Source organism: Panicum virgatum, chromosome 2K, assembly GCF_016808335.1.
Source record: "Panicum virgatum strain AP13 chromosome 2K, P.virgatum_v5, whole genome shotgun sequence".
In the NCBI taxonomy this organism is placed as follows: domain Eukaryota; kingdom Viridiplantae; phylum Streptophyta; class Magnoliopsida; order Poales; family Poaceae; genus Panicum; species Panicum virgatum.
The window spans coordinates 22,291,571-22,310,719 of NC_053137.1; the positions used below are offsets into that span (position 1 = coordinate 22,291,571).

Here is a 19,149-nt window from a genome sequence, read left to right on the forward strand (position 1 = left end):
ACACCACAGATGAATTCGTCGATCATCTCGACGAAATTCCACTTCCTGCTGACGTCAAAGAAATCCGAAAACAACACAATTTTGACGCAACTCTTTCTAAAACACCTTCCGAGTTGGAAGAGGACTTTGACTATCTACTAGAAGCTTCAAAACTGGGAACAATTCCACAACAAGACATATCAGAAACCCATATGGGACTTGAGAGGTGCAACCCATGATTCAAACATTCGGGTCACACCTTTGCCGGTCCCAAGGAGGATTCTTTTTCTGACTCCGAGTGTGAAGAAATTGTCCTAGAATTCCTGGACCCGGTCGCCGATCAAGCATTCATCAATTACCTGAACAAGTTAGATAGCCCGGATTCTTTTGATGACCTTGATGGCTGGTCAGACGATATTGACCTATTCATGGAAGGACTGACCAACCCTGACAAGATCGAAGAACTCTAGGAAAAGTCTAAAGCCAATAAATTTCGGGATGATTCTCAATACAGCCCGATCAGCTACAAGCAAGATTTCTCCACCAACACCGCCTCACCAGATGATTCTATTCAGCTTGACGACTACATGGGACGGTGGTGCAACACCACCCGCCAGAGGATGCAATTTCCAGATTCGCCCACTTCGCTCTACGAACCAGGCTCCAAACCTGAATCCTACTCCAAGTCGGAGGAGAACTTAGATAAATAAATCTCCATTGGGGCAGGGGAAACTCCTAAAAGGATTTGCACTCTCGATTCGGACTCTACAAAGAAGACCGAGACCTACCAAAACTCTACCAAAGATGGCAACATAAATAGAAGACATCAGAGCACATCCAAGACACCAGAAGAGGGACAAGATCGCCGGATCCTCAGAAGCTCTAGTTCCCAGGACGACGAACTCCCCTTTCAAGAAGGCGCTCCACTAGAAGAACACGAAGAAGATAGTACCTTGATCAAGAACTCCTCTCGGGAAATTTTTATGGCAATCATCTTAGAAATCCAAGAACCAATCGACGACTCATTGGAACGAGTCGACCTTGTTGACTATAATTCAAGCGACTACGACAAATTCCTATCTAATGCTGAAGCTGCACCAACCAACGAAGACAACACCTACCTATCAACTTCAGAAGTTACAGTTACTATCAACGTGGAAAGTGATGAAGCGAAAAAGATTCGTAATCAAAAGAGAAGCATGAGAAGACACATCGCTACAGAACGATGTCAACAGCAAATTGGCGATGCATTCGACTACTCCAACAGTGACCTTCGCAACGTTATCAACATCGGCCGTGATGCTCGCACAGTAATCATCTCCAGAAGAAAAGAACGCCAAGAAGCAGAAGCCTATAGTCCAACCTCCAACTATCGTATACCTGATGACTATGATCAAGCTCCACGAAAACTTGGCCATGTCAACTCTATAACTTCACCGTCACATATCCAAGCACAAAATTACTCGATACCAAAACAAGACTCAACTTATCGCAAGCTACACGGACAGTGCCCACTGCACCCGAAAGTAAAGCACTCGACTTTTCAATGCAAGACCCTTCGTAAGGCTCTAGGAGCAACTCCCCCTCCGGACAATGAGGGCCCAAGTGAATTTAGAGGATGAAGTTTCTCAATTTCACCAAGACATATGGTTATAGGACCCACTATTAAGTTCACACATTCGATTGGGCCTGATGCTGTATCCCCTTTTTACACCTTACACCTATAAAGAAACTTATTCACCGCCCAGATGATCAACTCTTCAGATGCATATATTTTCGCCGACCGGCTACATTTGGTATTCGCTAACCCTTTTAAGGGTCTTAGTGCATTTAAACCAAGTAGTCATATTTTCGCCGACAGGCTACATTTGGTATTCGCTAACCCTTTCAAGGGTCTTAGTGCATTTAAACCAAGTAGTCATATTTTTGCCGACCGACTACATTTGGTATTCGCTAACCCTTTCAAGGGTCTTAGTGCATTTAAACCAAGTAGTCATATTTTCGCCGACCGGCTACATTTGGTATTCGCTAACCCTTTCAAGGGTCTTAGTGCATTTAAACCAAGTAGTCATATTTTCGCCGACCGGCTACATTTGGTATTCGCTAACCCATTCAAGGGTCTTAGCGCATTTAAAACCAAGTAATCATATTTTTCATCGATCGACTACATATGATATTCGCTAACCCCTTCCCAGGGCTTAGTACATCAAAATCTAGTAGTCCTTACGCTTGATCACACAAAGACACTTGATAAAACCTTAACAAGGTCAGGTATATCAACATATACATCAGATATCCCTTCGTCGACTACTTTTATCATGTGCACAGCATGCCCTGTTCAGCACATCGCACTAAAGTAGTCGAGGATACAAATTTCGGGCTTACGGCCCTTACAAAGTTCTAAAGCTGGTCACCCCCACTTGGGAGCGACTACACCACGCCTAGGAAGGAGGAACACAGAATACAAGAAAGAAGACACAAGCAAGAACATCACAAGTTTTCTTCTTGCATCTCGCAAGTCTTCTTCTAGCATCATGCAATAACCCATCTTGCATCACCTCCTTCCGGCTCACCTTGCGACAAAGGGAAAACTCCTCCCCAAGGGGAGAAGGCCGGAGCCTAGTTGCTTTGCCAACTCCTCCAGCAGTCTTCCATGCGAGGAACCTTCTACCAGCTCAGGACCCAGACAGTCCAGGATTTCAGTAACTACACGAAAGACTAGTGAAGAGTATGACGCCGCCAGTCTGCCGGTAATCACTAAAACCTGCCCACCACTAAGGTCGCTGTTCCGACATCCCCTGGATGAATAGCTTAGAGGGGGTGGAGGCAGAAGTTTCATCTACACAGAGATCCCTCGTCGCTTGCAAGTTTTCTTCTAGCACCACTGGCTTGGTAACCTACTCAATTTATTTGGAGGGCGAGCCTGCCACTCGAAGAAAGCCTTTACTTGAGCCATGGTTCGGTCGCAATGCCTCAAAGGGCCGGGATAGTCCTACTTATAGACGGTTGAGCCAAGTCTACTGGTCACCCATGATACAACAAACAAAGGTATTCACATGTGCAACAGAGACACTGTCTTTACACTATGCGACAACAAGAAAGTTGGACAGAGCACAGGGAGTGACATAAAGTGATCGCAGACACAAAGGCAAAGTAACTTTTACAAACATTCACGGGTCACGAGTAGCACAATTCATACATAGGACAAAAACAAGTTCAAGCTTCACCCTCTGCTGGCTGCTCCAAACTATCTACAACTTTGTCAGCAATGGGCTTAACTTCTTCGACATATTGAGCAAATTGCTCCTTTGAGCAACCTGCTGCTAGCCCATCGCCAAGTGGAGTTAAGTTCGCCACAGGCCAGTAGGACCTCACCAACCCCAAGACATGCGCCATATATTGCTTGGAGGTCTCTGACAGATAGCTGGCAATCTTCTGGGGGGCGCCATGTAGTCGCTCCATCAAAGACTTTTCTCCAGCAGCTCCATCTTCGATTGGATCCACCATGTCGACTACCGCCTGCGTTGCTATCTTGATGTCGGCTAGTTCCTTAGCCTGGGAATCCCTTTCAGCTGCCAAGTCCTTGATCTTTTGCATGCAATCGACAAGTGTCGCTGTTAGCCTGGATCTTGGACAGCTTCTCCACTTCATCTGTGTGACGGTACACAAGATTCATCAACTCAGTCACCAGATCTTCTTTTGTTACTAACAAATTTTTGAGTTCTGTATGAACAAAAGACGAAATAAGTACCAATGCAGATGATGAAGCAAACCTTCGACTACTTCTCGACTACAAGGAGTAGTGTTAGAAGAGACTAACCTTTGTGACTCTTCGCCAAATTCTTATTTTTCTCCTGCAGAGTCTTGTTCTTCCCTTGCAGGCGATCAATCTGCCCAGCACTCTCTGCCTTCACTCTCTCCATCTCTCCTCGAAGATCTGCAATTTCTTGGAATTGAAGTCCTTGGTCTGTGGATAATTGTAGATCTTCTCCAGCTTGGAGGAGTCCTTGAGCTCTAGCGACAGCTTGTTCGGCAATTTCCTATACCAAAAGAAACGAATTAGCCCAATAAACCACTCGATAAGATAAGTATAAGTTGATCTAATACTTACACTTAGAAATTGTTGGCTCTTGAGTATTTCCTCCTTATAAGATGTCGCTTCTTTGGCCGGTAGCATTAGCAACTCTTGTTGTTTTCCAAGAACCGCTTGCTCGACTTATGGAAGCACAGTGGAATCATGGAGGATGATGCTGGTGTCCTTATCCTCTCCTGGAGCTGCAGAATGTTCTTAAACTCAAGGATTGGACCAAATTCGCGAAGTCAAGGAAGAATTGAAACCGGATAAAGGAAATTACAAATCACCTGGCAGGGAATCCGCACCCACGGGTGGGGCAGCAGCCTCAATCCCCTTCTGCTTCTCTGATTCAGCTTCGGGGGCCACCTCCGCGGATCCTGCAGATTGGCCTGAGGCAGCTCCAGGCGTGGTTTCTGAAGTCTTCGGCCGGGGGTTGGGGCAGGGCCAGGTTGCCCAAGACCACCCAACCCAAGATCGACTGCTTTGCTGCTTACAAGCATAAGTCTCATTCAGCAAGGAATCAATCGCATGGCAACATCAAAGCAAAATTCATCAATTAAACAACATTTACCTGGTCGACTTCTTTATGGGGAGCTTCTTAGGTCTCAGCACTTTTAGGGGCGGAATCACCCCTGCAGCACTCGGCTCCTTGACCTTGGGCTTCGCCAGCACATCAACTTGCTGGGTAGTGGCACCAATAGTACCCGCTGGTGATGATGGCCTTGACAGAGAAGGACTAGCTGTGGAGGGCGGTGACGATTCCCGTCCATGCTTTTCTGGCCGGGGGCTAAGGAGAGCAAGCAAAATTGACACTAAGAAGTGGATATGCTTTTCCACAATTGAAAGTGTTACACTTTTCACCATACATGCCTGTTACTTCCTTTGGTGGTGGCTGCCTTACGCTTATGCATTTCTGCCGCACTCACGGTAGGACTGGGTGGAGGGACATTCTCCTGAACAGGTGGCACCTACTCATCACCATCATCTCCCCCTCCCGATGGAGCTGCAGAAAGTTCAAAGAAAACTCTTATCAGTAACTACTTTTGAGCATGGTAATGATTAAAGTAGACAGCAAAGGGGATGATGCAGACTTGGGCTAGCTTGCGCAGCAGGCACAACTTCAGGAAGAGGAGGCTTGCTTTGATAATTATTATGGTTAATCTTCACATTAAGCTAGAATTTAAAGATCTATAGGAGATAAAGTACTCGCTATTCAGTCAAATCGACTACTTTACTCTACCTCTCGAGGTCGACTTCCGTGCCGGAAGTCTTCTCCCAGAACCGGTCTTGCTTCTACCCCATCGAGTACCCGACTCACAAGGCGCAGGGCGTCTATTTTGGAGATTTTCTTGGAATCAAGGCGAGAAGGGTCATCTTCGCCAGTATAATCGTATCCCAGATTCGCTCGCTTCTGCAGCGGCTGTATCCTTCTCATCGCCCAAATTCCGACCACTGAAGCACCAGTGATCTTCATTTTCTTCAAATGGTTGATTATGTCTAGCAGTTGATTCACTTGTGCAAGATCCTCCACCTTCGCATTCCAACAAGATTTTGGGACTAGGGGTCCGGGAGTTCTGGCTGGGAGCGCTGGTGCTTGGTTTTCGACAGAAAACCAGAAATCCTTCCAGTCGATTACTTTCCCGGATAGCTTGTAGAGGATATACTTCTTTCCTAATCCTTGGCGCAATTGTAGCCCGACTCCACCTATTGTGTCTATGGAAGAACTTCTGGGTTGGGGCTTCAGGTGGAAAAGATGGCGAAATAGATTAAAGTGGGGCTCAATCCCCAGATATGCCTCACAAAGGTGGACAAAGATGGAAATATGAAGGATGGAATTAGGGGTCAGGTGGTGGACCTGAACTCCCCAGTAATGCAGAAGGCCGCAGAAGAAATCAGAAGCAGGAATCGCGAATCCGCGCAAGACAAAGGAAAGAAAAGCAACGATTTCCTGGGGTTCTTCCCGTGGTGGAACATCTCCTATGGCCCTACGCCAATTAATTTTTTTGCGCGGTTGCAACAGACTCTCTTTCACCAATCCATGAAGATGGAAATCAGTACACTTACTAGGTTTCCATGCCTCTCCCTCCGCCGACTCCACTGGATCAGCCTGTGCCCCCTTCGTCTTGCTTGCTGCTTTCTTCGGAGACATTCTTGGGGCTAGGAGGTTTGCTGGTGGAGGCAAAAGTGTTTGGAGTATGGATCTGGAAACTGACGAGTCGAGGATATGAGGATGGCGGCAGCTCTGACTAAATGAGAAGATGAAACCCTAGGTTTTGACGATTGGTTAAATAACCCAGTCAATGGCATTCTTGTTATTTTCTGAAGCTGAAAGGGCACGCGCCAGTTAAGCTTATTTTTATATACCACGACTTTGATCCTTAATTCCAAATTTTGGGATTTAGATTCAAGGCTCGGGGGCTGCAGAATATGGCACACAAATGGCATATTTTTCTCAAATGGCAACTACAAGGTTTGGAAGATTTTTTGATCCTCAGCCTGATTCTACGACTCAACCTTAGGCTCGGGGCTACTCCATATGGAGCGCGAGTTTATCGCGCACCATGTAAAAGAGGATTCGGGGCTTGAGCACCTCAAAGCCTCGATGCAGTCAATGAAGTACTCGGAAGACTACTAGAAGCGCTTGATGAAATACTGCAGGATTCCAAGAGCACTCGAAGCACTCGGCGAACGTCTTCAGAAGTACTCGACGCCTGCAGGACTCGACTACGAAGAGCTCGGGGGCTTGTCAGACCCGGGGCAGCGGGATTGCTTATAGGCGTAAAATATTCTAGAGTAAGGATAGTGCATGGATGTGCCTTACCCCTTTTGTAACTACCCGATTAGGTGTAGGACTAGCTGACATGCATAGGAAACTACCCGACCCTATTGGAGTAGGACTCTATTAGTGTTCGGCTAGGACTTTCCATGTAACCTTGTCCCCCCGGACTATATAAGGGCGGGCAGGGACCCCTCCAAAGCACCCGACATGATACAATCATCAATCCCTAAGGCAATACAAACAACCACACAGGACGTAGGGTATTACGCTCCGGCGGCCTGAACCTATCTAAATCTTTGTGTTCCTTGCACCATCGTGTTCTAATCTTGGCGAGTCCCTGCCTACAATCTACCACCTCGGGGTATCCCTCGGTGGGCTTAGCGGTAAAACACCAACACCAGCACAAATGGAAATCTGTGCTGGTGGGCACCTCACCCGCCAGCACAGATTGCATCTGTACTGGCGGGCCTCTTAAGAAACCCGCCAGCACAATTTAAATCTGTGGTGGCGGGTTACATAACCAACCGCCAGCAAAATTTCAATCTATGGTGGCGGGTGGCTTATGTTGCCCGCTAGCACAATACTTTTAACAAACAGATTTCATGTATTATTATAATTTTATTTTTATTAATTTAAATTTATTTCGCATTAATTTAAAGTTAATATTTCTAGTCAGATATGACTGTACGTTGGTGCATCAATTAAAATGACTAATGTTTCCAAGAAAATAGTATTTACTAACAAGCATCCATCATGTTTACAATAATATTTACACAAATTATTTGAAGATAAACAACCATTAATTGTCCTTTGTCCAGTTGCTAATATTGTTGTGCTCATCCAAAGCCAGCACCCCACCGTGGTCAAAGTATTCGCCTGCCACATGACAAATCTCGCGATGGATGAACCTTGCCAAGTCAGCGCAAATATTGTCAATGTCTTTGTCGTCCAGTTTTCTGTTGGTCGTAGGGATGGTAGGCATCTGAAAAAATAGTAAGATGTCGTTTGTTCATGTGCCAGGTTAAATCATGTTATTACTATATAGTAGAATATATATGACTTAGGTCTTCGGGGTTTCTCCGGTACCTCCCACTGTTTCTAAGGAACTCGCACACGTAGTAGCCACATAGCACTGAGCCAGGACGTTGCTTGTGGCACTTCATAAAAAATTATATATTAGGAGTGCGTAATTATATAACCAATAAAGATGAAGTGTTGTTTTCTTACATGGAAATGATATCGTATGTTCATAATTTCGTCCCTGTCCAGTGGATGTGGCCCGCCTTTCATGACGTAGAGGCGGTACGCGCTGACATATAGTAATAAGTAATAAGGTAACTTAGGAACACATAAATTATTAACAAAATAAATATGCATGGATTTGGAATGTCAAGAAATATCTTACTTTTGTAAAATGCCTATGAACTCCCTATATCGTTTTTTGTCATAGTTGGCTGAGTCTAGGACCACTGCTCTTCCGATCTTGGGCGTAATCACTATAGCAATCCAATGGTTGCTGCATAATAACAACATCATTTATTATATGCTATATTAACATTAATTACCACATATTATATGGCAATTAAAGCAAACTTACTCAAATCCATATGGAGCCATGATCCAATCCTTATCAACCCTCTTTAGCATCACTTTGGTAATGTCGACGGATACCTTGCGCCTTTCTTTTTTGTGCGCCTCTTCTTTGATCTCATCTTTTGCCTTCTTGGTCTTCACAGTTTTTAGTTGTGCTTTTACCTTTTTGGTCAATTTCAAGCTGTGCTCGGTCTTGTGAATTCACGCAGGGTCAAGGTACACGACCTTGTGCCTTTGTGTCTTCTCTTCCTCCTACCATTGCATCCTACAAAGATAGACGTCGAACGTACATGTCAGGCAGCATGCATTAATCTAAATTCGCATACACACACACACACACACACACACACACACACACACACACACACACACACACAAAGATAGATGTCAGACTTACATGCAAAACACAGTAATGAGATTGACGTCCATATGTCGCCGACGGTAAAGTCTATGTAAGTCCTCAAAATCATTGACTATTTGATGCTGTCTTGGGTTGTTGAAAACAGAAGGTGGGACCATCGCGGTGATTGCCTTGATCCCATGTTTCATCGCCTTCATGATCTAGCCATGAAACTTTACCAATTCCCACGGTTTCAACTGTAAATCCACGTGAGGCAAGAATGGCTTGCCATGCTCATAATTTTCTGGGCATATTTCAACTCCATGTGAGAAAAGATCCCTAATATCAATTTCGTGTTGTAGAGGCTCCTTTTCCTTATTTTTGGAAGATGAAGGCATCTTATTCATTGTCCTTAGAAACTTATCAACATCTGCAGATGCTGCCTTTCCATATGTATTGATCATACGAGGTATTTCTGGCATCTTTGGTGGCATTTTTGTGATCTTGGCTGGTGACTTCAGTGATGGCAAGACGGGGTGCTCGGTCTCAATGTTAGCTTCTGGTGGTGTCAGATCATGATGTGGAAAATCATCTACTCCATCATTGCCTGCAGGTGTTGTTTGATCATTCTCGCGATTGTTTTCTTCCGGGACAGGGGACAGCGCTGCGTGTTCTATATTTGCCTCTAGTCGGGGTTGTAGTTCTTGGCTCGTACAACCTTGCAAAATGATATCTCGTCGATGCCACTGAACGTATTGATTGATCGCATCTCCAAGAATCTCAATCCCGTCATCAGTAGCGATGTCTAACTCACATGTAGAGTCCATCACCTTAATGACTTGTACCCAGGCGTATTCTGGAGCAGGTGGCCCTGGAAACACGTGACCTGTTACCGCCATGGCAGTTTGCGACTTCTCGAAACTTATTTAGTTTCCTTCCGTATGGCACAACCAGCGTGCAAGGTGTATCCACTTGTATGTCATCAACCGGATACCTATGTTGTGTCGTGGACCCAACACTGCTCGGAGCAATCAATCCAGATTGGAGAACCATCATGTCTTGGTTAGCTTGTGCCGTATTTGGCACTAAGGACCCCTGCTGGCTAGCCAATAATTGAGAGAATTCTTCTTTTGCGATTGCTCTCATCTTTTCTTCAAGGTCTTTCTTATAATGGTCACGCTTCCTATAGCCGGGGTCATTGGGAAATGCTTGTTTTCAGGGCAACGATGATGAAACCCCTCGAACATGTCCAGAGTGCTCTGCGGTGCCAATCGCAGCGGTTGGTTGACCTTTCTCCCTGTCAGGATGGAAAAGACCTTGTTTTTCCGCATCAATGATCTGTACCAATCTTTCATAAATTTCCGTAGTGTTCGGGTTCTCAAATACAACCTTGCCCTCTATGCACCTTGGTCGTCGAGCTAGGCACCAGTACTTAGCACGTTCAGAAATGCCTTCAAACAGATCTGGTAAACCTGCTTTCCTTTGTTCTTCTTCCTCTCTCCTCCAGTGAGGGATCTTGCCATCGTAGCCACCAGCACCCAAGTGATGGGGATTCTCGGCGGACTTTTGAGCCTTCTCGGTCATCTTTTCACTCAAAGTTTTTGCCTCTTCTGTATTTTTCATCAGTTTGAACTCTTCCCACATTGCATCAGGAATCTTCCCGAATTTGATTTTAGGACTCAACCCTTTCTTGGCATAATCTTTATGGAGAGTATGCCGGAAGTTCCTAAAAGCTGTCCTTAGGGTGATCATCGCAAATTTCTTTGCATCTTCCTTCGGTTTACCTTCTGGGAACCTAAAGCATGCTTTGAGTGCAGCCCACATAGACTCCTTTATCGAATCAGGCACCTTCTTCCAATCATTAGTGGTGATCCAGGTCTGTAGTTGGTCCCTGGCAATGGCTCCACACACATTCCGAAATCTAGCCCATATCCCTTCTGATAATAATGGCTTGCCTCTGGGACTAACCTCTTCCACTACAAGACACACTGTAGGGATTTGATTCACTTCGTTGCCCATGTTTACATTTCGTCTTACTAGTCGAAGTTGCAGTACTCGAAGGTGGTGGGGCAGAGACAACGACGTCATCTGCAACTTGGCTAATAACTCTGCGTTGTCGCCGTGGGGATTGCGCTAGGGATTCGACATCGTGCTATAGAGCAAATAATATATGCATTTGTTATCTTCATATATGATCAAATGATGCATATAACAAAAACATTACAAAATTAGTTATACTTCTGCGGAAAGATCGTATTCAGGGACTTCTTCCTCTAGGCGTTGACGATGCCTCGGTGGGCTTGGTTGATATTCATCTGGGGTTAAAAAACCACCAGAAGAGTATCCATCATCGTCCGATGATTCCTCGGGCTCTAGCATCTGGGCTTCATTTGTAGGCTTCATTTGTATAACATTTATGAGAATGTGATAGCAAAACAATTATTGTGCATGCAAGCTGATGGAAAAGTCCTAGATACGTGGGGCAACAAGCTTTATCAAATTTCAATCAATTGTAAATGCATTTCAATCAATTGCAAACTAAGATGTGACTGATATGAACAATATTTATATTCATTCCTAAAAAAATGTTGGAGAATGTTCTTGGCCTACTCAAAATGCCTATTGTCTGAAGAATCAAATTTGAAACAAGGCTAAAGTACTCACTACTACAGAACAGGCCTTTGTTCCAGGCCATTTGTCCTGACAGCCTTTAGGCCCGGGACAATAGGTGGCTTTTGTCCCGGGTCCAACGGCTAGCCAGGCCATGGGTGACAGGAGCCTTTTGTCCCGGTTGGAGCCACCAACCGGGATAAAAGGCCCCCCTTTTGCCCCGGTTGGTGTCTCCAACCGGGACAAAACTCCTTGGCCCCCTTATCCCCTTCCCTCTCCCCCCGCCCGAGCCATTCAGCTCACTTGTTCTTGCTATTCTTGGCTCGGGAGAGGGGAGTTCTTGCTCATTTCTTCACCACATTTGTGAAGATCTTTGGTTCTCCCGTCCATCCATCGGCGCTAAAGGTTTGGGGCTTGTTTTTCTCTTCTTCCTTGGCTTGTATAGCTCATTTCATACTTTAGAAATAGAGAAAATGTGTAGCTAGCTCATTTCTTGGACATTTAGATTGCATTTGTAGGTGTGATTTTCTTTTAGATTTAGATGAGTATGTGGATAGTAGAAATTTTTAGAATGAGTGTAGACACTTCATGCGATGTACTTGTATATATGACCATATTGTGGATAGTTGATTTTTGTATTCATGAATGAATTAATGAAATGAGTATATTAGAATTTTTTGTATTATGAATGGATTATTTTGACACTCTAGTGATGCATTCGTTCATGCTCACACTCTAGTGATGGATTACTTGTATATTTTTTATATAATTTCATTGTTATTTGCAAGAGTTATTAATCTGATCATTGTAATTGTAATAGTAAATAATATTTGCATTGTAATGGTAAGAATTTATAGTTTTGTGGAAAATAAAGGTATTTTCCAGTAAAATATGGCTTCAGCAGCTGGAGGGAGTGGCGGCGGTGGGGGTGATTGTTGTCCTTCTGGAGAGAAGGGCACAAGTGGAGTAGGTCGTCGGTCCAAAAAACCTAGTGATTTTCATAGTGCAGCGCTCCGTTATTTGGAAAAAGAATATAGAGAATGCATGGCAAGGGGCGAGGAACCTCCGTTTGATCTTGAGGATTTAGTGCGGCATTATGGTTCGTCACCACAAAACTTGGAGGTTTCAGCTCCGCCATCTTCTTCTGCACCAGCAAGAAATCCGTTAGAGCATTCTGCGTTCGAACGCAAGGACGGTTGAAAACCTATGTGTTATTGTCCGAATTTTTAAGTTTCATGTTGAGTACTCCTTTGTTAAGTTATGTAATGGATTAAGTACTCCTTTTAATTAATCAAGATGTATGATGGATATTGCAGATCTTTTAATTATTCATGTTATGTTACATTTAGTTTAATTTAGGTTTGATATATTTTATTTATTCGATACATGTAAAGAATTCAAATCGATTTCTTTAAAATGCAGATGGACCGGCAATGGATATACAATGCTGATCGACGTTCGAAAGAATTCATTGATGGCCTACATTATTTTTTTTCTGTGGCTGAGGCAAACAAGCAGAATGGTTTTATGTGCTGCCCGTGTGTTCATTGCAATAATAACAAGGATTACTCATCTTCAAGAATCCTACACAGCCACATTTTCGCAAATGGTTTCATGGAGAAGTATGTTTGTTGGACGAAGCACGGAGAACAGGGGGTTACCATGGAAGACAATGAAGAAGAAGATTTTGACGACCACTTTCCCAGGAATGCTGGAATCGGTGCATTCGATGACGATATTCCCATGGAAGAGCCCGAAGTAGATGTAGCAGAAAATGATCCCAGTGACGATCTGGGGCAGGCATTGCACAATGTGCATGCAGACTGTGGTAGTGAAACAGAGAGGTTGAAGTTCCAGAAGATGTTAGAGGACCACCGTAAGTTGTTGTACCCAGATTGTCAAAATGGATTGAAGAAACTTGGCACCACTTTGGAGTTGCTGTAATGGAAGGCGACAAATGGTGTATCCGACAAGGGATTTGGTGAATTACTCAAACTTGTTAAAAAAAATACTTCCTAAGGATAACGAATTGCCTACCATAACGTATGAAGCCAAACAACTTGTTTGCCCTCTAGGATTGAAAGTGCAAAAGATACATGCATGCCCCAATGACTGCATCCTCTACCGAGGCGAATACGAGAATTTGGATGCATGTCCCGTATGCAGTGCATTGCGTTACAAGATTAGAAAAGATGATCCTGGAGATGTCGAGGGGGAGCCTCCCCAGGAGATGTCCCGTATCATGTGGTATTCGCCTACAATACCACGTTTGAAGCGTCTGTTTAGAAATAAAGATAATGCTAAGTTGATGTGATGGCACAAATAGGGACGCAAGCAAGACTCGATGTTGATACACCCCGCTGGTGGGTCGCAGTGGAGAAAAATAGATAGAACGTACCCTGAATTTGATTTGGATGCGAGAAACATAAGGTTCGGTTTGAGTACGGATGGCATGAATCCTTTTGGTGTGATGAGCAGTGGTCATAGCACTTGGCCTGTGACTCTTTGTATGTACAATCTTCCACCATGACTGTGCATGAAACGGAAGTTCATCATGATGCCAGTGCTTATCCCGGGCCCAAAGCAGCCCGGAAATGACATTGATGTGTACCTAAGACCATTGGTCGAAGAACTCTTATTGCTCTGGGGCGATGAAGGTGTACGGATGTGGGATGAATACAAACAGAAAAACTTCAACCTACGAGGATTGCTATTCGTAACGATCAATGATTGGCCTGCTCTTAGTATCTTGTCAGGACATTCGAACAAGGGATATAAAGCATGCACACACTGTTTAGATGATACTGATAATATATGGTTGACTTACTGTAAGAAGGTTGTATACATGGGTCATCGTTGGTTTCTTCCCATCAGGCATGCGGTACGAAAGAAGGGCAAGCATTTAAAAGGCCAAGCGGACCACCGAACAAAACCGATGCACCGTAGTGGTAAAGACGTCTTCCACATGGTAAAAAATCTAGAAGTTACTTTTGGAAAGGGACCTGGTAGCCAACCTGTTTCGAACAAAAACGGAATGGCGCCCATGTGGACGAAGAAATCTATATTTTGGGAGCTACCGTATTGGGAAGTCTTAGATGTTCGTCATGCAATTGATGTGATGCACCTCACAAAGAATCTTTGCATCAACCTGATAGCATTCTTGGGAGTTTATGGAAAGACAAAAGATACAGTAGAAGCACGTCAAGAATTGCAACGTATGGAAGAACGAGATGCCTTACATCCACAACATCGAGATAATGGACGAGAATACTTAAGTCCTGCCAGCTATACTCTTAGCAAGGAAGAGAAGGAAACCATGTGTTGACTGCTTGAGCAGTATAAAGGTTCCATCTGGAGACTCATCCAATATAAAAAGAATCTTAAATTTGGCAGAGAAGAAATTTACAAATCTCAAGTCCCATGACTCCCACGTGCTTATGACCGAACTTCTTCCGGTTGTGCTGTGGGGGATTCTGCCTGATAACGTCCGGTTAACCATTGTGAAGCTATGTGCCTTCCTCAATGCAGTTTCTCAGAAGGTAATTGACCCGGACAATTTGATAAAGCTGCAAAACGATGTGGTGCAATGCCTTGTTGGCTTTGAGCTGATATTTCCACCATCTTTCTTCAACATCGTGACACATTTTCTAGTGCACCTTGTGAAAGAGATTGATATCCTCGGACCAGTATTTCTACACAACATGTTCCCATTCGAAAGGTTCACGGGGGTACTCAAGAAATGTGTTCGTAATTGAGCTCATCCAGAATGAAGCATCGCTAGTGTCTACGGAACTGAGGAGGTCATTGACTTTTGTGTTGACTTTATTGATGACCTTAAATCGATTGGGGTCCCTGAATCGCGATATGAGGGGAGACTAACTGGAAAGGGTACAATAGGAAAGAAATCTTATGTCCGCACAGATGATTTCTCATTCAAGAAAGCGCATTATGCGGTTCTTCAACAATCATCCTTGGTTGACCCGTATATCGAGGAACACAAGAAAATTCTGCTCTCCGAATTCTCGGAAAAGTCTGAGGCATGGATTACACGTGAGCACACGAACACTTTCGGCAGCTGGTTGCGGAAGCATCTAATGCATAACATGGATATAAGTGAACAACTGTTCTTATTGGCTAGGGGACCATCTTGGAATATCTTAACATACCAAGGGTACGAGATAAATGGAAACACATTTTATACAATAGCCCAAGATAAAAAGAGTACCAACCAAAACAGCGGTGTTCGTATGGATGCCATGGACAATAATGGAAAAAGGACACATATTACGGCTACATTGAAGAGATATGGGAGCTGGATTACGATCCCAATTTCAAGGTGCCTCTATTTCGTTGCCAATGGATTAAGCTATCTGGAGGAGGGGTAACAAAAGATGAGTATGGGATGACAATAGTTGATCTCAATAATCTTGGATATAGAGACGAGCCATTTGTCCTAGCTCAGGATGTCGCTCAAGTTTTCTACATTAAAGACATGTCCAGCAAGCCAAAGAAGGGGATAAACAAGCAAAAGGATCAGTTTATCAAGAGACATTTGTCAAGAGAAAGTCTGTTACCGCTAATCTTTCATGTACTTGAATCAGTTTCTATTATTATATACAAAAGTAATCACAGTTCGAATATTTTTATTATATATGTACTATACAATTATCCTTTATGTATTGTATATATATATATATATCATTTTTTATAATTTTCACTTAATTATCTGACTCAAGTATAATTTTCATACAATAATATGGATTACTCAACTAATTTTATTTATTTCATAAAATTACATTCACATTAACACATTATACTATGTCACTAATACACACAATCTCACTAACACACACACTATCTCACAAACTCACACAATACTCATTAATATCATGAAATTGGTTAATTTTATGTAAAATTCACTTTTTAAACATTAATATCATGATAGAATCTACTTTTTGTCGAAAAGCAACAGTTTGAAAAAAATTATTCACCTAATATATTTTTGCATGGTCAAAATAATAAATATGATTTCAAAAAAATTTGATATTTTGTTGACCCAATCACTTGAATGAAAATTAATCATTTTTGTTGCATGTATCAAGTTTATATATAGATAAAAAATTTTGTTCCATAATTTTTGGAATCATAATTTTTTAACAGAATTAACAAATGAAAGCCTATTTTAAAAGAGAAGTAAAAAGAAACAAAAATAAACATAAGATTTGGCGGGAATGAGGGAAAACGGGCCCCTTTTGTCCCGGGTGGTAGATCCACCCGGGACTAAAGGTGGGCCGCGGGCTGGGAATTTTCCCAGCCAGCCAAAATCACCTTTTGTCCCGGGTGTAGCCACCACCCAGGACAAAAGGGCCTTTTGTCCCGGGTCGTGGCTTCATCCGCGACAAAAGGCCCCCACCCTATATATCTCCCTTTCCTCCGCCTTCCTCCAACACTTGGTCAGTTCGATCTCCGCCTCGCTCGTGCTGCCGCCATCCCCTGCGCCCACCGCCTCCTGCTCGCCGCCGTCGTTGTCCCGGAGCACCGCCGTCCCCCGCCACCAGAGGACGCGCGGACCGAGCTCCGCCGCCCCACTGCGCCGTCAGTCCCGAGCTCCGCCATACCCGAGCGCCGCCCCGAGCTCCGCCGGCCATCCCCGAGCGCCGCCCCGAGCTCGATCCGCCATCCCTGAGCGCCGCCCCACCACGCCGTCGTCCCCGATCTCCGCCGCCCCGAACCCCCACCCCGAGCGCCGACGTCGTCCCTCCTCCCCGCTCGCGCCCGTCATCCACCGCCGCGCCGCTTGCGCCGTCGTCGTCCTCGACCTCCGCCTTGCCCGTGCGCCGTCCCGAACTCGCCCCGAGTTGCATTAGGTGAAAACGGCGCCGACCGTGGGCCGCCGCCGCCCCGGCCCCCAAACCCTAAATTTTGTGCAAATTTTAGTGAATTAGGTGTTAATTTTCATCTGAAATTATATTAATTCAATTTTGGATATATTATTAGGATTCAATTATAGATATATTAGTAGAATTTAATTATGGAAATATTATTAGAATACAATTTTGGATATATTATTAGAATTCAATTTTGGATATATTATTAGAATTCAATTATAGATATATTAGTAGAATTTAATTATGGAAATATTATTAGAATTCAATTTTGGATGTATTATTAGAATTTAATTATGGAAATATTATTAGAATTCAATTTTGGATATATTATTAGAATTTAATTATGGAAATATTATTAGAATTCAATTTTGGATAGTTTATTATTTAATTATGTCATTTATATTACTTCTCGAGCTCGCAAACTCGCACTAACACACAAACGTTTCCGATAGTTTCCGATCGTTACCGATCCCGACCGAATCGTTTCCGATAGTTTCCGATCGTTACCGATCCCGACCGAATCGTTTCCGATAGTTTCCGATCGTTACCGACCGAATCATTTCCGATAGTTTCCGATCATTACCGATACCGACCGAATTGTTTCGGATCGTTTCCGATAGTTACCGATCTAAATATGTGGATTATTTAGAGAATTTTCTTAAGGGTTTTATTTGTATTCATATTTTAGTTACGATGGAACCGCGACACACAGACGCGGAAGACGAACAGTTTCTATTGAATATGATTGCTGAAGGTCAAGGATATGCCCCTGAACAAGCCGATGATGGCAGCAATACCGACATATATTTGAATATGTCCGGTGATGGAAATGAGGCACCATCTTTTCAGGATGACGCTGCTGGTAAACAAAGTGCTAATGTACATATCACAACTATACTTACTTGTATTGAAAATTATATTTTCATTTGAATCTATATGAATACTATGAATGTATTTTTATAGCCGTCTGGATCATCGTCGCAGCAGAAAATGACGAAGCGAAGCCCGACAAAAAAATTGGAAGGGCGGTTCATTATAACGGAAGTTGGTCCAGATGACGAACCGATCCCTCCAGAAGCTGCCGCCAAAAAATTCCTAAGACAATCCGGATGTATTGTCAGGGACCACATCCCGATCAGCTTTAGGCTATGGAAAGCTTCCAATCCAAGCGAGGAACGGGATGTGGTACCCGAAAGAGAAAATGAATGGTGCTGGCGGGAGCTTAAGAAAAACTTCACGGTTCTAGCTGAATCCGAAGAGATATGCAAGCGCTGGACCCTGAGCAAGATGGCCGAACAGCTGCAATCATTCAAGAAAACTTTGACAAAGAAATATATCAAGACCGAGACCACGCCCGTGTTTACCGGCGAGCTCGAAAAGCTCAGGGGTCACTGGGATGCATTTGTGCAATACAAGTTTTCAGAGCTTGGGCTTCAGAAGGTGCAGAAGGCCAAAGACAACGCCTCGAAGAAAGAGTACCATCACACTCTAGGCCAAGGAGGCTACAAGCTTGCAATGCCAAAATGGGAGAAGATGAAGCAGGATCTGCTTGATAGAGGCATCCAACCTGCTACCATGAACTGGCTTGAAAGGTCAAGGACCTAGTTTTATGGTCACAGGGGAAGCTTGGACCCATTGACTAGGGCCTGCATCTATGGGCCAAACATCCAACTAGCAGCCCAGAGACTACAGGAGGCCATACAAGCAGCGGCTGAGGGAACATTCCAGCCAGATAGAGAGAGGGACGAGCTGACTTACGCCCTTGGGAATCTAGAGCATCCGGGCCACACAAGAGGCAAAGGCGTGGTTCCGTAGAACTATGGGTTCAGGGATTACATTGAATCATATAGAAGCCGGCAAAGAAGAAAGAATGATGAGCGGAAGC

The 19,149-nt window shown here is 43.9% G+C and overlaps 1 long non-coding RNA gene across 2 annotated transcripts; it reads right to left on the reverse strand.

Moving 5' to 3' along the window:
- Positions 1-3,056: 3,056 nt before the first annotated feature.
- Positions 3,057-5,062, reverse strand: LOC120671769. 2 transcript variants are annotated; one of them, XR_005673868.1, is made up of 5 exons: positions 4,626-5,062; positions 4,342-4,540; positions 4,091-4,254; positions 3,800-4,019; positions 3,057-3,630 (listed from the first exon to the last, which is right to left on the reverse strand). It is a non-coding gene; the product is annotated as an uncharacterized LOC120671769 (long non-coding RNA). The 2 variants fall into 2 exon arrangements; XR_005673862.1 differs by having other exon boundaries at positions 3,057-3,702.
- Positions 5,063-19,149: the final 14,087 nt, after the last annotated feature.